Raw genomic sequence first — 24,189 nt, 5'->3', positions numbered from 1 at the left:
CATTTCCAGGAGTGTATATACTTTTATTCATATGATGATGTATACTCTACTTGTGATCAAAATGTTTTTAAAAATCTCATTTGGTGCATGAACGCTATATCTTATTATTAGACTTGTCGTCCAGTGGGACAGCGATGGAATTACCTTAGAATACCAGAAACAATTGTGTCTAATTAGTATCACTTGTTAGCAATACCTAGACATCGAGCTACAACTGTTGCATCTGATGAAGGGTAATTTGTGTAATGCACTTTCTGTATTTATGAGGAGTCGTTCGCATGATAGATAAATGGTTCAAATGGCTCTGAGCCCTATGGGACTCAACTTCTGATGTCATCAGTCCCCTAGAACTTACAACTACTTAAACCTAACTAACCTAAGGACATGACACACATCCATGCCCGAGGCAGGATTCGAACCTGAAACCGTAGCGGTAGCGCGGTTCCAGACTGTAGCGCCTAGAACCGCTCGGCTTCCCCGGCCGGCGCATGATAGATATATATATTACCTATGATACGCTCATGTTCAGAAAAAAGCAGAACATCTTTATCAACTAGAGACAGGACGTTCATATTCACAGGAAATGTACGTCAGTACATTTTGCAGAAATGATTAGCATATGAACCATGTCGGCACGCGAGTTCGAAGTCAACTTCGACATCGCGGCGCAACACCAACTACCGGTAAAATATGCTTGTGGTTGGTTGGTTGGTTGGTTGGTTTGAGGAAGGAGACCAGACAGCGTGGTCATCGGTCTCATCGGATTAGGGAAGGATTGGGAAGGAAGTCGGCCGTGCCCTTTCAGAGGAACCATCCTGGCATTTGCCTGGAGTGGTTTAGGGAAATCACGGAAACCCTAAATCAGGATGGCCGGACGCGGGATTGAACCGCCGTCCTCCCGAATGCGAGTCCAGTGTCTAACCACTGCGCCACCCCGCTCGGTATGCTTGTGGCTCTCGTTGTCTCTATAAACGGATGGTAATGGATTAGAGTGACTTGAGCAGACGTGCATGATGCCTAGCAGACTTATGCGTGAAATGTCCTGTCAAATCACTGAATTTGAAAGGGAGCTCATTATAAAATGAATGTGATGCATCCATCACACTGCTGCTCGTGTGGGAGGAAGTATTTCGACCGTGCAACAGATGCGTACGGAGTGGTTCACTGAACACGACGAGATGGGTCAGGTCGCACCACCCAGACCAACCCCCGAGAAAATCGACTCCTCATACGAATGGCACTGCAGAACAGATCTGCGTTCTCCTTGCCTCTGGAGCAACCGTGGAACAGCTTTTTTTCTTTTGTGGGTTCCAATTGTTTAGAATGTGTCCAACGTATGTAACATGTAAACAGGTATGCTGTTGTGTACCGTGTTTGTATTGTGTAACAAGCATCTGTGAGCAATATGTATATGGACATGGCCTTTTGGACAAGGTGCTTTATGGTTCAAATGGCTCCGAGCACTATGGGACTTAACATCTATTGTCATCATTCCCCTAGAACTTAGAACTACTTAAACCTAACTAACCTAAGGACATCACACAACACCCAGTCATCACGAGGCAGAGAAAATCCCTGACCCCGCCGGGAATCGAACCCAGGAACCCGGGCGCGGGAAGCGAGAACGCTACCGCACGACCACGAGCTGCGGACAGGTGCTTTATGTTTTTAAATATTTTAGCGATGACATACTTTTATAATGTGCTGAGTTTTATCCACTTCACGTCTTTTGCGTAAGGTTCAGCGTAAAATAGACATGGTTTACAGCAAAAAGGTTCTTAAGGGCTAAAGATGACAGCAAAGACTGTTGAAACTAATTTTCTTAAATATACACTACTGGCCATTAAAATTGCTACACGAAGAAGAAATGCAGATGATAAACGGGTATTCATCGAACAAATATACAGGGTGGTCCCGAATTCATGGTACAAACTTTAATGGTAGGTACAGGACATTGTAACAAGGATTTATTGTATAGGAATGTATAGTCGCAGGTGACGCGGTGAGGCGTAAACAGGGGAAAGAGAAATGGAGTGATCGGTTGGTGTCACTGCCGGTAGAGGGCAGTAGATGAACATGATGTATCGCAGTAGGGACAAGCGCCATTCACAATTGTGCTGCCGTAGACGATGGGTGACTTTACGTATGCAGAAAAAGCAGACATGCATTACATGTACGGCCGTGCAAATGGTAACGCCAGAGCTGCGTTACGAATGTATCGCGCGGAGTATCCTAATCGACGAATGCCGGATCATAGAATTTTTCAACGGTTACATCGTCAACTTTGTGAAACAGGTACGTTCGACGTCAACAGACATGACGCTGGTCGATTAAGAGCTGTACGCACTCCAAGACTGGAAGAACGCGTCTTGAACATAGTGGCTGATAGACCCGAGTCAAGCACAAGAACTGTTGCGCGTGACGTACATGTGAGTCATCAGACTGTATGCAGAGTGTTAAATGAAAATCGCTTACACCCCTTCCATTTTCAAAAAGTACAAGCATTGAATCCGGCAGATTATCCTCTTCGCGTGAGCTTCTGCCAGTGGTTGTTGCAGCAATGTGCGTTGCAGCCGGATTTCGTAGGTCATGTGCTATTTACAGATGAAGCGACATTTTCACGCGAGGGTGTCTTTAATGCGCACAATTCCCATGTGTGGGCAACAGATAATCCACATGCAACGCGTCCACATGCGTATCAACAACGTTTCGGTATTAATGTGTGGGCTGGTATTGTGAACGACTTTTTGATTGGGCCATACTTACTACCCACGCGACTCTGTGGCGAAAGCTATCTTATTTTTCTGCAAGAAGTGTTACCAGAACTGCTGCAAGATGTTCCGCTCGCCATTCGTAACCGCATGTGGTTTCAGCACGATGGAGCGCCAGCACACTTCAGCACTGCTGTACGGAATTACCTGAATGCCACGTTTGGTGCTAGATGGATTGGGCGTGGTGGACCAGTCCCTTGGCCACCCCGATCTCCTGATTTCTCTTGCCTCGATTACTTTTTATGGGGACATCTTAAGAGTCTTGTTTATGAGACTCCAGTTGACTCAGATGAGGATCTCGTTGCTCGCATATCTGTAGCTGCTGCAGGTGTGCGTGAAATACCAGGCATCTTTGAACGTGTACGCCAATCGCTGCACCGACGCTGTCAAGCATGTATCGCTCATGGTGGACGCAATTTTGAACACTTACTGTAAACATGACACTTGTCAACAACGATTTCAATAAAATCTTTCGTTTTCCTTTCGGCCGTTATTTCCCCTGTTTACGCCTCACCGCGTCACCTGGGACTATACATTCCTATACAATATATCCTTGTTACAATGTCCTGCACCTACCATTAAAGTTTGTACCATGAATTCGGGACCACCCTGTATTATACTAGAACTGACATCTGATTACATTTTCACGCAATTTGGGTGCATAGATCCTGAGAAATCAGTACCCAGAACAACGACCTCTGGCCGTAATAACGGCCTTGACACGCCTGGGCATTGAGTCAAACAGAGCTTGGATGCCCATGCAGCTTCAACACGATACCACAGTTCATCAAGAGTAGTGACTGAGGTATTGTGACGAGCCAGTTGCTCGGCCACCATTGACGAGGTTTTAGAGGGTTTCTCATATCCCACAACACAAATACTGATTGGTTTCCCACATTCTACCTCAGGGACACGGTGTACAGAGATTTAAAGAACAATCTATCACTTGAACATGTGATTTACTCTTGACGTTGAAACACGTATGTATTCAATGCATTCATTACCAGCGATGGCGAGGCATGACAGAATCTCTGACCAGAGAGTTACTTATCGTTGCTAGTCTGCGCTTGACTGCGCGAGTGTTCAGTTGCGAGTGGCACTCTGTCTGCAGTAGCAGTCAGTCGGCAGTAGTTGTAGCGAGTGGACGGTTGTACTGAGCGGGCGTCGGCATGCGTCGGCGGCGTGCTCTCATTGCATCTCTGGTCATGATTCAGGACGAGGTATATTGTTATCGAAGGTAATGAAGCAGCATTGCGCTCAGATAATAACATATGTTAATTGTAATACCACCGTTTACACAGACCACAGAGCGATACAATTTTTACTTTCGGCTAAATTGACACACGACAGATTAAGCAGATGGAAACTTTATCTACAGGAATTTAATTTTACAACTGTTCACATTCCCGGCACACAAAATGTTGTAGCAGACGCACTATCTCGTTCTCTCGGCAACAATCAGCAAGACATCGCAACCAACTTCTGCAAAGCAAATTTCAGCGTGATGTACATTCAACAAGTTGCATTTGAAAACTTCATTTCGTCGTCATTACAAGACATAGCACAAGAGCAGAGTAAAGACAACGCGTGGAAAGAAATTAAACACGTTTGGCAAGATAGGAATAATGTTACGATTAGAAACCATTACACTGTACGCAATGACATTCTGTTTCGCCGCTCTCATACTGACAACAACAATTGGTTATTATGCATTCCTGATGAACTTGTTAACAAATTAATCTGGTATACTCATTTAAGTTATGCACATTACGGAGCTAGAAAATGTTTTCTTATACTGAGACAGAACTGTTATTTTACGAACATGGAGAAGCGTATTCGACGAGTTTTAGCGTCATGTAAAATCTGTCAGAAAGCTAAATCAGATACGACGTCACATATTCCTCCATTATATCCCATTGTACCTGTTAAATTAAGACACATGGGCTCTGTAAACATTTTTGGTCCGATTCCCAGAACTAACAGAGGTTTTTGCTACATCTTTGTCGCTGTTGAACTCACTTAAAAATTTGTTACCTTCACTCCGTTACGCAAAGCTACTGCTAAAACTGTTTCGAAAGTATTTGTAAAACATTTTCTATTTCATGTAGGGCATGTGTTGAAAGTAATTTCTGACAATGGACCACAATTTCGATCTGCTATATGGACACGTATGTTACGAGCTAGAAACATTTCTCCGATCTATATATCCAGGAACCATGCTTCTTCGAAACCTTGTGACCGATTAATGAAAGAAATTGGTAAACTGTGTATAGTATACTGCCATAAAAGACATATTGATTGGGACACACACATACTCTCATTCCAAGATGTAATTAATTCCATACCAAATGAATCCACTATGCTATCTCCGTCTGTTATACTGAAAAATGTTGAACCACATAACAAAATTAAAGAATTAGTAACATTTCCTACATCTCGTCGACTACGACACCATTAAATAATTGACATTGCGCTGAACAACATCAGACATGCCGCAGAGCGCCGGAGAAGACAGCAAAAACAGGTTTGTACACGCCGTGACTTCCACATTGGACAGAAGATATTAGTACGTACACACTATTTATCCAACAAAATAAAAGGTAGGTGCAGTAAATTTGAACTTCTATACGCAGGTCCATATCGGATTCGCAGCATTCCTCACCCTAATGTTGCACACGTCGAAACTTTGAGAACCAGAAAATCGAAAGGAAACCATCACGTGTCGAACGTCAAACCTTTTATTGAATGAAGATACTTTATGATTTATCAAACTGTAATGCCATTTCCTAATTTTTTATGACCACTTATGCAATTATATTCACATGAACACTTACTGATGATTGTCGTATTTTTTCTTGGCAAGTGTCCGACAAGGTAACGTTAGCAGGTCGCTTTTCTTGTCGTTACACATCAGACCGTGCATATTTTTCCAGATGAACTTACACATTTTATGACCACTTATGCAATTATATTTATGTGACTACTTACTGATGATTGTCGTATTTTTTCTTGGCAAGTGACCGGCAAGGTAAGGTTAGCAGGTCGCTCTTATTGTCGTTATATATCAGACCGCGCATATTTTTCATGTATGTATGATTGTTTTCCTGATTTGTTTGTATGCACTATGAAATAGTTCAGATACAACACACACCAGTTGACTTTGACATTTTTGCCCTATGATATCTCAACACCGTGACTGTTTTACTTTTTTGCTGCTGCTGTGTGATGTTCTGTGTCCATTTTTGCATCTGAACACTGTCTATGTTTTTTGACATATTACGTTTTCTGTCTGCTATGCTGTATGCTCAATTATGTTACTATAAACCAGTTTTTATCGAATGGGTATATGATTTAAATGCAAGACATTAATCTTTGTTCATCATTTTCGAAAGAAATGACGTGTAAGCGAAATAAATTAAACAGAAATGGGAATTTCACCTTCGGAATGAACGAAAGAGAATGCAATACTTCGTGATGAAGAGTAAATGGATCAGAATTAACAAGCATTAACAAGAATATACTATAGACATCGTAGAATAGCAGTCTTAACTAATTTTTTCTTTCAGAATACGAAGTGACTGATGCAGGCTGTCAGACAGAACTTCACATCTTTGTTTTAATGATGAAATATGGTAGAAATAAGGAAGAGTTGTTTAATGAATAATGAAGTGATTTTTTTGCAGATGATAATGAATGATGATGAATAATGATGAAGAATATGCTACTATGGATAATGAAGTTTTTCTTTACAGGTGATGATAATAATGGAGTTATGATGATACGGATAATGAAGTTTTTCTTTGCAGATGAAAATGATGATGAAGTTTATATATTTGCTGTTAGTTAAGAAATGCTATGTAGTTATTTAAGTATTTGTTGCAGTTCGTTTTGACAGTATGTTTTATATCGTATGGTATGTTGACTGAAGGTTTTGGAAAGGACAGCTAGAGAACACATATTTTTATACACATTTCACTACCTGTTAATTCGAAGTTCACTACTTTTCAGCATAGTATGCGTATCTTCTTTCAGCTCAATAATCCATTTTGTATTTTTTCCAGGAGAAGCTTTTCATGATACTTACTAAACCTGTTACTTATTAAACCTGTACTAGTACTTGCATTTTTTTTACCCAGTTGTGTCTATCATTTATAAATGTGATCACATATATTGCCTTGTTTCATAACCTTGCTACAGCTGACACATGACGAATGACGTTACACATCTTCATTTGCAGCAATAACTCAAAAGTAAACAAAGTAATTACCAGTCCCAAATAATGCTACTAGTTTAAGAGAATTCTGAATAATACTGATCAGCTCTGAATAGTATGTCACTTCATTTATGACTTCTGAATAATACAAAAGGAAAAATGCTTTGTAACTGGCCAATGAATGCCACTGTTTATTGTAATAAGATTACCTATGATGCCCATGATTACTATCATTAAACTAATTATGTATAAATGCTATGCCCATAATTAACTCATTTTCAATAATGACTTCTTAATAACACAAAAAAATGATGCTTTGTAACTGGCCAATGAATGCCACTGTTTATAGTAATAAGATTACCCATGATGCCAATAATTACTATAATTAAGTGAATTATGTTAATACTATGCCATTCATTAGCTTATGTTTTGAATGACGACTTCTGATGTTTTGTAACTGGCTAATGAAAGCCACTGTTTGGCTAAAAATGGTTCAAATGGCTCTGAGCACTATGGGACTCAACTTCTGAGGTCATTAGTCCCCTAGAACTTAGAACTAGTTAAACCTAACTAACCTAAGGACATCACAAACATCCATGCCCGAGGCAGGATTCGAACCTGCGACCGTAGCGGTCTTGCGGTTCCAGACTGCAGCGCCTTTAACCGCACGGCCACTTCGGCCGGCAAAGCCACTGTTTATTGTAATAAGATTACCTATGATGCCTATGATTACTATAATTAGAATAATTATGTATAAATGCTATGCCAATAATTAACCCATTTTCAATAATGACTTCTTAATAATACAAAAAAATGATGCTTTGTAACTGGCCAATGAATACCACTGTTTATTGTAATAAGATTACCCATGATGCCAATAATTACTATATTAAGTTAATTTTATGAACATTATTCTGTAATACTACATACATGGTACAGAAATGTTCAGTAACTGGGCGATGAGTGCCACCCATTACTAGTGTAATTCTTAATTCAGACTACTATGTGACTTAATGTCCTTCATCTTCTGACCTAATTACCAGAAATTACTGCAATATCCATTTGTCCTGTCTATCCTCATGATCATGGAGCACTATATTTGGTTTTTGCACTATTCTACGTTGGTCTACTTTACAAGAACGTGGTGTTGACACGACATGCTGTCCACCACCTTGAGCGATGGAGATGTTATTATGGTCCCACTGGTTGGTGTACTTAATGTACCACCAAAAAGATAACATGGAATATTACTACGACATTTCAGTGTCTTGGCTACGCTGATTAATACTTCTGGAAAAAGAGCTTCAGATTGTCTCACTTGGTGTTGTGCTTCTGTAGAAAGATATGGACTTTCAGTGCAGCTGCGTGCAACCTAAAGTGCTACAACCATGATGCAATCCTTCCCTTTCCTATCCTAATTCTTGTGACATAGTAAAAAAAAAGAATCATTTTTGTTATCATGACTTGTATTTATGGCCTATACATTTTTGTGATTTGCAAATATGTTCTGAATTACAGTGCATGTGCACTTTTGTCATTTGTAAACATGATTTCTACTCATTGCATATGCATTTTTGTGATTTGGTCTCAACTACAGTGCATGCGCACTTTTGCCATTTGTGAATATGTTCTGTACTCATTGTATATATACACTCCTGGAAATGGAAAAAAGAACACATTGACACCGGTGTGTCAGACCCACCATACTTGCTCCGGACACTGCGAGAGGGCTGTACAAGCAATGATCACACGCACGGCACAGCGGACACACCAGGAACCGCGGTGTTGGCCGTCGAATGGCGCTAGCTGCGCAGCATTTGTGCACCGCCGCCGTCAGTGTCAGCCAGTTTGCCGTGGCATACGGAGCTCCATCGCTGTCTTTAACACTGGTAGCATGCCGCGACAGCGTGGACGTGAACCGTATGTGCAGTTGACGGACTTTGAGCGAGGGCGTATAGTGGGCATGCGGGAGGCCGGGTGGACGTACCGCCGAATTGCTCAACACGTGAGGCGTGAGGTCTCCACAGTACATCGATGTTGTCGCCAGTGGTCGGCGGAAGGTGCACGTGCCCGTCGACCAGGGACCGGACCGCAGCGACGCACGGATGCACGCCAAGACCGTAGGATCCTACGCAGTGCCGTAGGGGACCGCACCGCCACTTCCCAGCAAATTAGGGACACTGTTGCTCCTGGGGTATCGGCGAGGACCATTCGCAACCGTCTCCATGAAGCTGGGCTACGGTCCCGCACACCGTTAGGCCGTCTTCCGCTCACGCTCCAACATCGTGCAGCTCGCCTCCAGTGGTGTCGCGACAGGCGTGAATGGAGGGACGAATGGAGACGTGTCGTCTTCAGCGATGAGAGTCGCTTCTGCCTTGGTGCCAGTGATGGTCGTATGCGTGTTTGGCGCCGTGCAGGTGAGCGCCACAATCAGGACTGCATACGACCGAGGCACACAGGGCCAACACCCGGCATCATGGTGTGGGGAGCGATCTCCTACACTGGCCGTACACCACTGGTGATCGTCGAGGGGACACTGAATAGTGCACGGTACATCCAAACCGTCATCGAACCCATCGTTCTACCATTCCTAGACCGGCAAGGGAACTTGCTGTTCCAACAGGACAATGCACGTCCGCATGTATCCCGTGCCACCCAACGTGCTTTAGAAGGTGTAAGTCAACTACCCTGGCCAGCAAGATCTCCGGATCTGTCCCCCATTGAGCATGTTTGGGACTGGATGAAGCGTCGTCTCACGCGGTCTGCACGTCCAGCACGAACGCTGGTCCAACTGAGGCGCCAGGTGGAAATGGCATGGCAAGCCGTTCCACAGGACTACATCCAGCATCTCTACGATCGTCTCCATGGGAGAATAGCAGCCTGCATTGCTGCGAAAGGTGGATATACACTGTACTAGTGCCGACATTGTGCATGCTCTGTTGCCTGTGTCTATGTGCCTGTGGTTCTGTCAGTGTGATCATGTGATGTATCTGACCCCAGGAATGTGTCAATAAAGTTTCCCCTTCCTGGGACAATGAATTCACGGTGTTCTTATTTCAATTTCCAGGAGTGTATTTTGTCTTTACTTAATATGTTCTGAACTACAGTGTGTGTGCACTTCTGCCATCTGTTAATATGTTTTGTACTGAACTTCAATGAGTGTGCACTTTTGTCATTTCTCAATATGATTTGTACTCGTTGCCTATACATTTGCGATTTCCTGATATGTTCACTACTTCAGTGCGTGTGCACTTTTGTCATTTCTCAATATGATTTGTATATACATTTTTTGTGATTTGCTGATATGTTCTGTACTCATCGTATATATATTTTTTGTCATTGTCTGATATGTTGTGTATTCGGTGCATGTGCACTATATTTACTTCATGTTCTACAGCTATATACTTATATTTTGTGATTGTAAAGTTAGTCAGCTAAGAAAAAATTTGTTGCTCATGGCAAGTCCAAATGACTCACCATCGCTGCCAAATTTTTGGACCCCCCCCCCCCCCCCCAGTGGAGGGTTATGAAACACGTATGTATTCAATGTATTCATTACCAGCGATGGCGAGGCATGACAGAATCTCTGACCAGAGAGTTACTTATCGTTGCTAGTCTGCGCTTGACCGCGCGAGTGTTCAGTTGCGAGTGGCACTCTGTCTGCAGTAGCAGTCAGTCGGCAGTAGTTGTAGCGAGTGGACGGTTGTACTGAGCGGGCGTCGGCATGGGTCGGCGGCGTGCTCTCATTGCATCTCTGGTCACGATTCAGGACGAGGTATATTGTTATCGAAGGTAATGAAGCAGCATTGCGCTCAGCTGATAACATATGTTAATTGTAATTAATTTGTTCAAGAATTGCCCCAATAATAATTTTCTTATAAAGTAACTGTTTTAAAGAAAAAGATTCATTTCAACTTAAATAATACTTCCTATGCATTCCCTCCAAGAATCAAAATTAATTATGGGCCAGCATTGCACGGTGCTGTGCCGAAAAATAAGAGCAGATATAGATGCAGTTTTACTGAAGTAAGAATTTATCAGGTTTAATTATCTCACAGGGCCGAAGGTCAGCGCAGCTGCCCTTATAAGATTTATCAGGTTTAATTATTGCTGTTGAGATGTTACATTCAGTTCACAGATCATTATTTAATTAATATTATTGTGGGTTTTATGAGCAATCATCTTAACATTAATTTTGTGGCGACTTTACATTTGGGCCATTATTATTCTTTACTGTTGCAAGCAGGTTACGCTTGGTTCATTTTTATTATGCAGTTTTGTGGGAAGACAACATTTCACTTAACATTGACTTTCATATTCTTGCTGGGAGGTTACAATTTCACTTATACTGACTTTCAAATTTCTTGCGGGGAGGTTACAACGTAGACTAATGGTATGTACGAATCCTGTCCCATAGCAAAGGTGGTACCTGGAAGAGCATCCGGTCACCCAATATTACTAACTTTGCTTCAACCCAAGTAACAGTGCTATTCTCATAGATGAATGGGACAAAGCGAGGTTGAAGAACAAGGACGAGGAGAAGAAGAGGAAGAAGAAGAAGAAGGACATATTGATTATAAAGAAGAGACATCCGAGAAAAGACAGTTAATTTTAAGACAGTTAAAAGAAATGCAAACACCTTCCAAACTTTCGCTGAGACGTTTTCATTAGCAGAAAATGGAAAATTAACACCATTACAGGAGCAACAGGGGAACATCGTATATACATAGAATCTCTACAGATACTAGTGAAGGCAAAAGATGAGAGTGTCATGAAGAGAGCCACATAGGAACCACATACTGTGCATAAAAACGCGAATACAATAACAATACTGTTTCACTTGCTGGAAGAATGGCTCATAGCTTGACCTTTCATGATTCTTAAACCAGGTGATTGCCATGATTAAACTGTACTCCTTGCAAAATTCTACCAGGCAGCTTCCCTTTTCATTTCTTTACCCAAATCCATGGTCTTTTACTACTTTTCCCTAATTTCCTTTTCCTACTATAGAGTTCTAGTCACACATTGTAGTTAACTTTCCGTCCCTCTTGACGAGTCTCGTCACAAATTTCTTCAATCCCTCCATCCTTTAGAAGGCTAGTAGGCATATACTACTGTCGTGGGTCTTAGTTTTCTGTGTATCTTGGTAATGATGATGCTTTCACTGTGCTGCTCATAGTAGTTCCTCTGGATTGCTGATTTCTTACCTATGAAGACTCTATTACTGTATTACTCCTGTTTGAGTCTGTGTTGATAACCACGTAGTCCCCTATAAATGTTATTTTTCCTGGCACCACACATCACTGATTCTCTCTATCTCTAATTTAAACTTATCTATTCCTCTTTTTAAATTCTCTGAACTACCTACTTCATTCGTGTATCAAACAATTTGCACTTCAACCTAGGGAATATGTTGCAATATATTTACAAAATTTTGTCAGTTACATAGAAAGACAATTATCAGTTTTCAGCTGAGCATATCTGAGGTATGTTCTCAGTTTGGTGTACTTTATGGATTATTAGAAAATGTCCTTCCCTTGATAATTATATTATAACTACCAACTATGAATTTAGGATGTTCACTAGAGAGCTGAATAAGACATTACAAACACTTTCAGTATATTTTTTCCAGTAATTTTCGGGTTTTGCAGCCGGATCCGTCAACATTCTGCCACGATATTTCGACCCAGAAACGTCCAAAATACCATGGCAGAATGTTGATGGGATCCGGCTGCAAACCCAAAAATTACTGGAAGAAGAAATACACCGACAAAATTTCAGAAGTCACACTTTCAGTAAACTCAAAATTGGTACAATGGCATATATTAGGTAGTTTTTGCTGATCTATGTACATTATTTAGGAGATAATCTGATCAGTCCTATTCGACAGTTTGCCGATGATGATGTCTTTTACCGTACTGTAAAATCATCAGATGATCAAAACCAATTGCAAAATGATTTAGTCAAGATATCTGTACGGTCCAAAGAAATGTCAATTCATTCTAAATAGTGAAAAGTGTGAAGTCACGTACATGAGCACTAAAAGAAATCCTCTAAATTTCTGTTACATGATAAATCGCACAAATCTAAATGCTGTGAACTGAACTAAATACTTAGGGATTACAATTACGAATAACTTGGAACGATTACATAGATAATGTTGCGTGGAATAGAACCAGAGACTGGGATTTATTGGCAGAAAATGCAGTAGTACTACTAAAGACGCTGCCTACACTATGCTTGTCCGTACTCTTTTGGAGGGCTGCCGTGTGGTGGGTGTTTGCATCAGATAATACTGATAGAGAACAAAGAAAATGTTCAATACAAAGGCATCTCGTTTTGGACTATAGTGAAATAGCGAAGAGAATGCCACGTATATGGTACATTAATTGGGACAGGAGTTATCAAAAGAGAGGCTTTTTTCGTTATGACAGGATCTTCTCATGAAATTTAAATCAGAACTTTCTCCTCCGAATGCGAAAATTGTTACTGCCCACCTGCATAGGGAGGAACAATCGTCATGATAAAATAAAAGATATCAGATCCCGTTCAGAAAGATTTAAGTCTTCATTTTTCCCGGGTGCTCTTTGACAGTACGCTGGTAGAGAAATAGCTTGAAGGTGGTTCAACGAATCCTCTGCCAGGCACTTACAAGTGAACTGCAGAGTAATCATGTAGATGTAAATTTACACCAAAAGGATAGAAAAAAATGTTTGACAATAACTGTCAGCAATGGTTTGCATGGACAGGATACTATTGAGAACATTTCTAAGTTGACCACATTTCTTTCTTCACACATACTGTGATGAGTTTCGGTCAAGTATTATAGTTTTCATCTCTTTCTACGCCGTTTTCAACGCTTATTTTATTTTTAACCAACCTAATGGATGGAACAATAGCAGAGATAGCTTGTTTAGAACCCAGCGAGGCGAACACACAGAGATGAACCATCTGTTGTTTCAGATGTTGACTGTGATCTTGTTGCTTCCTGACTGGGGGAAGGGCTTCCCCAACCGTATCCCAATGGATACTACCCAAAAAGCAGTGTAGGATGCTGCTATACAAGTACATTCCGAAATAAATATGAAATATTCTAAACAATTTAGAATATGACGAAAGGAGATAAAAATATAATACAAAAGTGGAATAAATAACTAATAAATTTAAATAACATAACATAAAATAAAAGTAGCAAAAACTGAAAGAACTAGCCAGAGATGATTGATACGACATCTAGGAAGTTAACTCACAACAAATAATTGTAATCTCAGTTAAGAATTGCAACCTATTTAAGACATACATGGAAATAATAGAAATAAAAACTGGTTGACTCTGCTTACTGCTTGAAGGTGTTACTTTCAGAGTTCATTGAAATAGTGGTCACAGTTCTCAGCAAACAGTGTAAGGTAGCTATGCTAATGTTTCCTTTCTGGCCACTAAGGGACACTAGACTTCTAAAACGGTAGGAAACTTTAGGTACTGTGTGCTTTTATGCTTTTTAATATCTGCACCCGATCTCAAAATGATCGCCAAAGTTGATACAGTTGGGTGGATGCTATGAGCGCTTCAAGCAGGATTGCACTTCTCCACAGGCGGTGGCAGCAGTTGGTTCTGCTGGTCACAGGAGGCCTTACCAGACGCCGCTCCTCTCCCTCCGCCCCCCCTATATCCTCGAAGAAAGTTTCTGCAAGATCCCTCTTACTAGCCCAAACCACCATGCTGAAATCTACCCCAGTCTATCAGCCACAGCTCTTGGCATCAAATTCCCTTCTTAGGGGTCAATATACATCTGCAAACCTCTGACCACCATAATACGACCCTGCTACTCTCTTGTACGTAACAGCAATACGTAGTTTGTCACTATAATGTAATTTCGTATTTTTATATACCTTAGTTATGAAACTAGTAGAAGAAGAATGGGTAGCTTTGAGGGATAAGGTAGTGAAGGCAGCAGAGGATCAAGTAGGTAAAAAGACGAGGGCTGGTAGAAATCCTTGGGTAACAGAAGAAATATTGAATTTGATTGACGAAAGGAGAAAATGTAAAAATGCAGTAAATGAAGCAGGCAAGAAGGAATACAAACGTCTCAAAAATGAGATCGAAAGGAAGTGCAAAATGGTTAAGCAGGCATGGCTAGAGGACAAATGTATGGATGTAGGGGCTTATCTCACTAGGGCTAAGATAAATACTGCCTATGGGAAAATTAAAGAGACCTTTGGAGAAAAGAGAACCACCTGTACGAATATCAAGAGCTCAGATGGAAACCCAGTTCTAAGCAAAGAAGGGAAAGAAGAAAGGTGGAAGGAGTATGTAGAGGGCCTATACAAGGGCGATGTACTTGAGGGCAATATTATGGAAATGGAAGAGGATCTAGATGAAGATGAAATGGGAGATATGATACTGCGTGAAGAGTTTGACAGAGCACTGAAAGACCTGAGTCGAAACAAGGCCCCGGGAGTAGACAACATTCCATCAGAACTACTGACAGCCTTGCGACAGCCAGTCCTGACAAAACTCTACCATCTGGTGAGCAAAATGTGTGAGACAGGCGAAATACCCTCAGACTTCAAGAAGAATATAATAATTCCAATCCCAAAGAAGGCAGGCGTTGACAGATGTAAAAATTACCGAACTATCAGTTTAATAAGTCACGGCTGCAAAATACTAGCGCGAATTATTCACAGACGAATGGAAAAACTGGTAGAAGGCGACCTGGGGGAAGATCAGTTTGGATTCCGTAGAAATATGGGAACACGTGAGGCAATACTGACCGTACGACTTATTTTACAAGCTAGATTAAGAAATGGCAAACCTACGTTTCTAGCATTTGTAGACTTAGAGAAAGCTTTTGACAATGTTAATTGAAATACTCTCTTTCAAATTGTGAAGGTGGCAGGGGTAAAATACAGGGAGCGAAAGGCTATTTACAATTTGTACAGAAACCAGTTATAAGAGTCGAGGGACATGAAATGGAAGCAATGGTTGGGAAGGGAGGGAGACAGAGTTGTAGCCTCTCCTCGATGTTATTCAATCTGTATATTGTGCAAGCAGTAAAGGAAACAAAAGAAAAGTTCGAGGTAGGTATTAAAATCCATGGAGAATAAATAAAAACTTTCAGGTTCGCCGATGACATTGTAATTCTGTCAGAGACAGCAAAGGACTTGGAAGAGCAGTTTAACGGAATGGACAGTGTCTTGAAAGGAGGATATAAGATGAACATCAACAAAAGTAAAACAAGGATAATGGAATGTAGTCGAATTAAGTCGGGTGATGCTGAGGGAATTAGATTAGGAAATGAGACACTTAAAGAAGTAAAGGAGTTTTGCTATTTGGGGAGCAAAATAACTGATGATGGTCGAAGTATAGAGGATATAAAATAGAGACTGGCAATGGTAAGGAAAGCGTTTTTGAAGAAGAGAAATTTGTTAACATCGAGTAGAGATTGAAGTGTCAGGAAGTCATTTCTGAAAGTATTTGTATGGAGTGTTGCCATGTATGGAAGTGAAACATGGTCGATAAATAGTTTGGACAAGAAGAGAATAGAAACTTACGAAATACGGTGCTACAGAAGAATGCTGAAGATTACATGGGTAGATCACATAACAAATGAGGACGTATTGAATAGAACTGGGGAGTAGAGGAGTTTGTGGCACAACTTACTAGAAGAAGGGATCGGTTGGTAGGACATGTTCTGAGGCATCAAGGGATCACCAATTTAGTATTGGAGGGCAGCGTGGAGGGTAAAAATCGTAGAGGGAGACCAAGAGATGAATACACTAAGCAGATTCAGAAGGATGTAGGCTGCAGCACGTACTGGGAGGTGAGGAAAGCTTGCACAGGATAGAGTAGCATGGAGAGCTGCAGCAAACCAGTCTCGGGACTGAAGACCACAACAACAACAACAACAGTTATGAAACAACAGATTAACAGTTACCATTTATGCAGTATTCTTTCTTGAAACTGTTTTACATGAAATTTTTTTCATTGTTAATATTTTTTTCAATGACCGATCTGTTCCTGAGGGAACGACTTTCTCATTAATGTATGTGTCGCCTTCAAACACAAATACAGGGGATGTAGGCAGTTGCATGTAGACAGTGGAGCAGTGCAGTCGATGGCTAGTGCGCAGAGCAAAAAGTTAATTTAGCGCAGTAAAGTTTTGCTCAATGTGTGATTTAAGCGTCAGTGTGGTGTTTTTACCGTAGCATTCAGGTAACTGCCTCTGTTGCACGATATATCGAGGCTAAATTTATGTTGTAATTGCTCATGCCTCAAGTCTAGCAGGCATTGTGGTCACAGAAAGCAATATGGTAAGCAGCACTCTAAAATATTAACTGTTCACTCAAATGTCAATGGTTAAGTTAAGTCAGGAATGTCCTTTTCTTTTATCGTTAGAACTGTAACAAGAGAGTCAATTAAGAAAATTTTTGCTATTTATTTCTTAACAATACAGTCGCATGATTTATAATGACATGTGTTAGTGTTCCATGAAAGCTTATCATTTCGTTTGCCACAAGTTATTTTCCAAAGTCAAATTGTTGATCAAAGAGAAATTACAGGCGGTATAATTGTTTGCGCAGTAGTGATAATGTGAAAGATTAGAAGTGTGAATGATATGTCTACAGTCCGCAAAGAAATTGGTTATTTAATTTCTTGCACAAAAACGTTTTTCAGTTATCGGAATTATCGACTTTTCATAGTGGATGGTTAATTTGAATTTCAGGATCTTGTAAAATTTACGGAAAGCTACACGGTTAAGGCCGCCATCATGTCATTTCTCTTTGCATATGTTCAATAATGTGAGGAAAAAAAGTGGAGGAATATAATTGTAGTTGCCTGCTTCATTTTATCACTGAAGTTGATGTTTCGAGAAATATGCTGTTAATGGTTGTGAATGCAAATACAAAATCTCGTTTTCAATTTTTTGCGCCTTCTGGGTGACGACCGATTTAATTAGCTACTACTAGGCCTGTTTTTCTTTTCAGAAGAACAAGGCACTAGTTCCTGTCCAAATTGTGAATACTGGCACTGTTATATCGTGAATAATACGAAGTTATGTGATAGATAACTCAGGTAAGAAGCAAAATTTGTAACGATACACATATATTGCCATCTACATAAATTTTTCGAAACAATTTTCCTTTTGTACATTGGCTACATTTACCACTTGCTTATGCATCTCTGATGATGGAGACACCAGTACGCCAATTTGTTGTATGAAAGCTTACTACGTCTAGCGGCAGTAGTGAGAATTAACAGAGTGTGGCAGACTGAAATTATACTGTGCTGTAAGGTGCTAACACCTAGCGCCTACCATTGAACATAATTAACTAATAATCTATGGGTTTCAAATTATATGTGTTGATGACTGAGATGTTTAGTACTTAAATTATGACGTATATAAGACAAACAATTAAATGGTATAGGCAAAATATGCATGTAATTAACGAGAGAGTTTCGCCTCCGTAGTGCAGCGGTAGCATTACTGCTTACCACCGAAGGGGGCCCGGGTTCGATTCCCGGCAGGGGACTGGGTGTTGTGTGCCCTTCATCATCACTTTCATCATCATTAACATGCAAGTCGCCGAAATGGCGTCAGCTAAAAAGACTTGCAATGCGGCGGCCGAACCCTGAAGGGACTATCCCGGCCAACAAATGCCATACGATCATTTCATTTCATTTCAACGAGAGAGTTACAGATGTAGGGAAATGATCATTACATCTATTAGGGCATATACCGTTGGAGAAAAAAGTGTTTTAATAACAGTTTTTGTAAGGAGTCTCCTTTGTGATGTTTAGGAGTGCACACGTTTGTGAGTAGACGTGGACTAAACCTCAGATAAAGTGCGTCAAAATGCTATTTTTGCTATCGAAGATTATTTGGAAGCTGTTGCGCCGTCGTGATGGGACGTGTTTGGCTCTGTTTCTGGAAGTATTCGAAAGACAGCTTTTACAACCATGAAACGGACATCATAAGGTAACATGTGAATGGTAACTGGTTAATCACGCGAAAGAAATAGCAGCCTACGTGGATTATGAGATATTATGAATATTTTATTGACTACAGCTGTGGGAAATTGCATAGCATTAACAACAGAGGCAATTAAAATGCTCACTACAGTAACTACGGATTTACTTTTTTACGAGTGCCATCAGTGAACACGCTCTCAGAAAGTTATTATGTAAAGTTAAGTTCTCACTTTGTGAAGCCAGTCTCTCTCAACTATGACATTTTTATTAGAATAATTATCTATTTGATCATTGTAATTGATCTAATTTCTTTCATAATGTGAGTAGTGAGTGAGTGTATGTCAGTTCTGTGTTCCAGGTGTTTAAAGTGTTTCATGTTTCACAGCTGGTACACGCTAGAATTGATATATTCGGTAATCAACTAATGATGCATATTTGTATAAATAATGAACGATCTTACTGGAGTAAATGTACCAATTGCTGTTAAAGATGGAACGAAGCTGAAAGTGCCACATTCACTCTTAGTTAGTAGAGACTCTGTGTTAAATGAAATGCAGTGACAACAGTACTCACAACACATGTGACAAAATTAAAGTTTTATTCTGCTCAATTACATTTTTAGCGTCACCCTCAATTAAATATTGATTTTCACATAATCATTGTAAAGTGAACTACTGCAAACTTTCATTTATAAAAATATATGTTTCTCACACTTATAATTAAAAGACCATCCACCAGTGCGCATTCTGTCATCTGCACAGTGCAGGTTAATTACAACCTGTGCTTGCATACTGTGTAAGGGGTAGGAAACAGTGGGTATAACTGTACAGATAGGTAATGAGTCAGATTATTACCTGGGTGTGCACTAAAAGTATAATGGATATGGAGGCAGCATTGACGAGGGTACGAGAAACGAAACTGCTGAAGAACCACTTCCAACTGTCTTGACGAGCACGGGAAGCATGAGCATGGAGAGTCCGTTTCTAGCAAGCATTCTTCAGTTCGCGAAGCGGCAAGCCGCTGAGCACAAGAGGGCATTTGATAACTTGAACAATTCAAACAAAGCATTAAGTGATAACCGGAAAGATTCAGAGAAAGCATTAAGTGATAAACTGAACGATTCAAATAAAGCATTAAGTGATGAGCTGAACGATTCAAATAGTGGGCGCCCTACCGAATGCGGTAGAGAAGATCACGCTAACGAATGAGGTAGACTCGGACAGGACACAGACAGCAGCAGTTGCGGAATCCGAAGAACTGCAATCACTGCTGCAGTTTAAAAGGGTCGAAGCAGACATTAGCAAATGAAATCGGGATCTGGTAGCTGACTTGCATAATAAGCTGCAGGAAAACGAAAGCGCAGAGGGCAGTGCCACTATTAGTAACACGGTTAGAAGAGAGGAAAGCACCAGCGGTAAGTGCAGGCGTGGAGAAGACGAGGAATATCGTGACTTCGAAGCGAGGCTCTGTAATCTGAGAGGAAATTCGGCGCCACCTGTACGCACTGTGAACAGTGGTACGAATTACGATAGTGACGAGGAAGTACGCGGGAGACACTTTGTCTCTGTACAATCGTACTCTCTTTTCTCAGACAAATCACGACATAGCGCCCTCAATGTGGTTAAACCAGTTTGAACACTCGTTACCTCGCTCATGGGGAGACGAATTCAGAATAAAATTTGCGTGCAGTCACCTGAGAGGTGAAGCGGCAACCCGAATACAAATAATGCTTCAAGACTGTCGAACGTACGAGGATTTTAAAAGGGCTTTCTTCAACGAGTTCTGGTCGCGGAGCATGTAAGAACGAGTAAAGTTAGGCATCTTGATGCGAGAAAACTACGCTGAAAGTGCATACAAGCACCCTGTGGAATTTTACAAAGAACTTGTGAAAAGTAATCAGTTTCTCGATGCACCACACGATCCCAAGGAACGTAACAGAATTTGACTAAGCTTCCGAATAAACTGCGCAAAGATATTACAATTGTGGGAAGAGGTATGGATGACGTTAGGGGTTTTCAGAACCTGTTGCAAGAATTAGGCACTGAAAGAAATGTAATTGAGCAGCAGAATGTAGTTAGGTTCGAAGGTAATCATGACGGGAATCACGGACAGAGGCGCAACCAGAATTGGAGGTCTCAGTTTGGTCGCAATAACGATGATGCTCGTGGTAATGACAGCCGTGGGCCTAGGCCTTGGAGCCCACGGAGCAATGATAGAGGTTGGAGACGCTTTAGGGAAGATCGGCGCCGGCCTGATAATGGTATTATGTTGCACGCTCCGGGTTGGAGCCCCGGCGCTCTCGACACGAGAGGCGTTCTCGTAGTGCAGAGTGTACTCTGTCCCACCCCGTCTTCTTCCCTGCTCCTCCTGGTGGCTCGTCCACGGTGGACGGGCGGAACGGGCTGCAGTCCCCCACTGTCGTCGGCTCACCCGGTTGTGACGGCGGATGCACAGGACCTAGGCCCCTCACGATCTCGACGACGGCTCACTGATGTGGCCAGCATTCGCGGCGAGCGAGTCTGCCACAATGTCTGCTAATCCTGGGTTGATGATTGACAGAGGCAGCAGAGAAGGCCAGAGCTGGTACTGTCCCCTCACGTCTGCTGCTGGATGGGCCGCCCTTACTGCAACATCTCCTTAACAAAGATTAACATGTCGATCACCGAGCTGAGCGCTACGCAGCGACCCAGTACACATCTAACTCCAAGTCTAACTGCGAGTGCGTTGTTGCTAACAAACCTGGCGTATTTAAAGGAAGCACGAGCGACGTCCTCACGTCATGCTTGTTTGTAATGAACGCATTCGTTCCACTTATACTGCTGATTCCTCTGTCGTACTCGCCCCTTAGGTGTTCTTGCGACAGAGTTACGTGTTGTTACGGCAGACTTATGCGAAGTTGTGAAATGCGGTAACAGCTGACGCTATACCTCTGTCTTGCACTCTACGAAAGTCTCCGTCCAACACAAACCCGCGTGCTAAGCAATTCTCTCTCGCCTGTTGTGTGTAACAAGGCCACTGCCCCTGCGTGACGACACATTCCGATATATGTGCAATCCTCCTACCTCTTGGCTAACCTACTGCCTCTGGCTCTCGGCATAGGCCACGAAACTTTGACAATATTCCACGTTTCCAACTTTTTACTATTCCGCGACACTACAACTATCTCGATGTGACCTTTCCTGGGCGATGGATTGGTCGTTAATGGTTAACGGTTTGGCCTCCACGCTCTCCTGACGTAACCCCATTAGACTTCTTTTTATGGGGTTATGTCAAGGACGAGGACTACCGAACACGTGTACCAGATCTTGAAACCCTGCGGCAGCGGATAACCACAGTCGTTGAATCGATTCCTCCAGTGATGTTGGCTAATGTGTGGACGGAAACTGAATATCACCTAGATGTGCTACGTGCTACCAAGGGTGCTCAAGTGGAAGTTTACTGATGTATGAGAAAAACTTTGATAGTTTGTAAACAATTAGACACCAGTTTCATATTTGTATCTTACTTCTAGCCTGAGTTATCAATTTATGTAATCAGGGAAAGTCATTTCGGACACCCTGTCTAATGAAAGTAGGGACGCACGACTATCAGTCATAAGGGCAAGCACAGCGGTGACGCAGGGTGATGAAGCTTACGATGCCAACGCAATCTGCTTGGAACACGAAGACATACGGGACCTGTTTCTAGAGGAAAGAACACAAGTAAACTCAGTCAAATGCCCCACAGTCAGCATAATAATTAACGAAGTCACTGTTCCCTGTCTACTTGACTCAGGAAGCGAAGCATCGGTGATTAGAGAAGATGGGTTCACACGGTGTAGTGTGAAGAGTCGATGGCCGACGCTTCCCTTGCAGGAAACAAGAGCGCATGGTGCCGTAGGGAATAAAAGTGTAGAGACGAAGCAGCAGGTGTACATTGATTTTACTTGTCAGTCGTACGAACTTACAGCCGTGTTCCTCATAGTGCCGTCACTAGCGGTTGAGGCAGTGCTTGGCCTGGACTTTCTAAGACATTATAAGACCGTTCTAGATTTTGATGGTATGTGTGTCCAGTTGCGCTACCACGAAACCGGAATGAGTGTTGTTTCCGATGAGGGACACACAGAAGAAGGAGCGGGATGTTCGTCCCTTGGTATACGCGTGATCGGCGAGTGTGATGACGCTGAGGTGTGCCAATGCATGCTAGGTACAGAGGAAGGAGGTAGCCGGCCGGGCTGGCCGAGCGGCTCTAGGCGCTAAGGTCTGGAACCGCGCCACCGCTACGGTCGCAGGTTCGAATCCTGCCTCGGGCATGGATGTGTGTGATGTCCTTAGGTTAGTTCGGTAAAAGTAGTTCTAAGTTCTAGGGGACTGATGACCTCAGAAGTTAAGTCCCATAGTGCTCAGAGCCATTCGAACCATTTTTTCTAAGGAGATCGGGATAGCGAGAAAACAGTAGAGGAGGTAATACGCGAGAAAACGCGGCATTTAAGATCGACAGAGATAGGGGAACAACTACGTGGGATTCACGGAAGGTACCAAACCGTTTTCTTCAGATTCGGCTGGGCCGTCATGTAATTTCAAATGGAAAGAGCAAAGTAGGAGACGTAAAAGACAATTAACCTTTGAAATAGGAGATAAAGTTCTCGTTAAAACTCATAGTTTGTCGAAAAGAGAGTTGTTCAGTTGTTCATTAGCAGAAGATTTTTCGATGTCTTTTCTGGACCCTTTCGGGCGAGGCGTGTCGCTTGTCAGAACACGTTAAGAACGATCAGGTCTCGTAGGCCTATGGGTTTGCATCAGATAACTGATAAATGGATGAGGTAAGAATTAAGGGCAGAAGTGTCTTCTTTTGTAAACAGGGGAATTGATTATCTTTATATGAAAAGAGTACCCTACAACATAATGTGTAAAGGGGTTTGGTACTCTTTGCTGTCTTTGCCTGGTCATCTATTAGGTATGAATTGTAATAAAGAGTGTCGAAGGAAGATATCCGTACGTTATGGTCGTGATTTGCTCTGGAAGGGAAACAAGAACAAATTACACTAGGAAAGGTAAACCTATCGGAATGTACAATGAAGGTGCGACGGGACCGGTTGTCGGTTGCTAAAGGCACCGAATTTTGCGAGTTGTATTTGTGTTATAGTGGTGTGCAGAGACGCAGCGCTATGAAGTGTTACTGACTTAGGCAGTGATGACTTTGATAGGCCCCGAGGGAGAGCTGAACACTATAAAGAGTGCATGACAGACCACAGCA

Source organism: Schistocerca piceifrons, chromosome 5, assembly GCF_021461385.2.
Source record: "Schistocerca piceifrons isolate TAMUIC-IGC-003096 chromosome 5, iqSchPice1.1, whole genome shotgun sequence".
NCBI classification, from domain to species: domain Eukaryota; kingdom Metazoa; phylum Arthropoda; class Insecta; order Orthoptera; family Acrididae; genus Schistocerca; species Schistocerca piceifrons.
The sequence above is the reverse complement of the archived record's forward strand: the minus strand, read 5'-3'. Positions refer to the sequence as shown.